Source organism: Colobus angolensis, unplaced genomic scaffold, assembly GCF_000951035.1.
Source record: "Colobus angolensis palliatus isolate OR3802 unplaced genomic scaffold, Cang.pa_1.0 Scaffold240, whole genome shotgun sequence".
In the NCBI taxonomy this organism is placed as follows: Eukaryota; Metazoa; Chordata; class Mammalia; order Primates; family Cercopithecidae; genus Colobus; species Colobus angolensis.
Genome location: NW_012115600.1, coordinates 1,794,150 through 1,794,980, shown reverse-complemented (window position 1 = coordinate 1,794,980; position 831 = coordinate 1,794,150).

The window sequence follows — 831 nt, the reverse complement described above, 5'->3', positions numbered from 1 at the left end:
GTCATGAGACTTCTTCTTCTTCTTTTTTTTTTTTTTTGAGACGGAGTCTCACTCTGTCGCCCAGGCTGGAGTGCAGTGGTGCGATCTCGGCTCACCGCAACCTCCGCCTCCCGGGTTCAAGTGATTCTCCTGCCTCAGCCTCCCAAGTAGCTGGGACTATAGGCACCCGCCACCACACTCGGCTAATTTTTGTATTTTTAGTAGAGATGGGGTTTCACTGTCTTGCCCAGGCTGCCCTTGAGCTCCTGACCTCAAGTGATCCACCCACCTCGGCCTCCCAAACTGCTGGGATTACAGACGTGAGCCACAGTACCCAGCCTGGTGTCTTTTTTTAAGAACACCAATCACTGGATTTGGGCCCACCCTAATCTAGTATGACTTCATTTTAATTTAACTAATTATATTTACAGAGACCCTGTTTCCAAATAAGGTCACATTCACAGATTCCAGGTGGACAAGAAGTTTAGGGGGACACTATGCAACTCAGTACAGACCCAGGAACAAAGTCCACCCTCTGGGCGGTGTTGAGTGGCAGTCACTAGTTTATCCTCCCCCCACGACCCCCACGAGATGAGCTCCAGGTTTAACTCTGCATCCCCAGTGCTCAGTCAGGACCCAGCAGTGCATCTGAAGGGATCTGGTCCATATCTGTGGAACTGAACTGTTTCTGAAAAGCTCTGACATATGTTTTGGAAAATCAAATCTTATTTTAATCCAGCCACCAAACTTTTTGAAAGGCAAAGAAGTGGCATAAATGTTTAAAGGAGAATTTGCACGTTTATATATTGTCATTCCTTAAAGTTGAAGCATGCCTTTCTTTTTTTTTTTTTT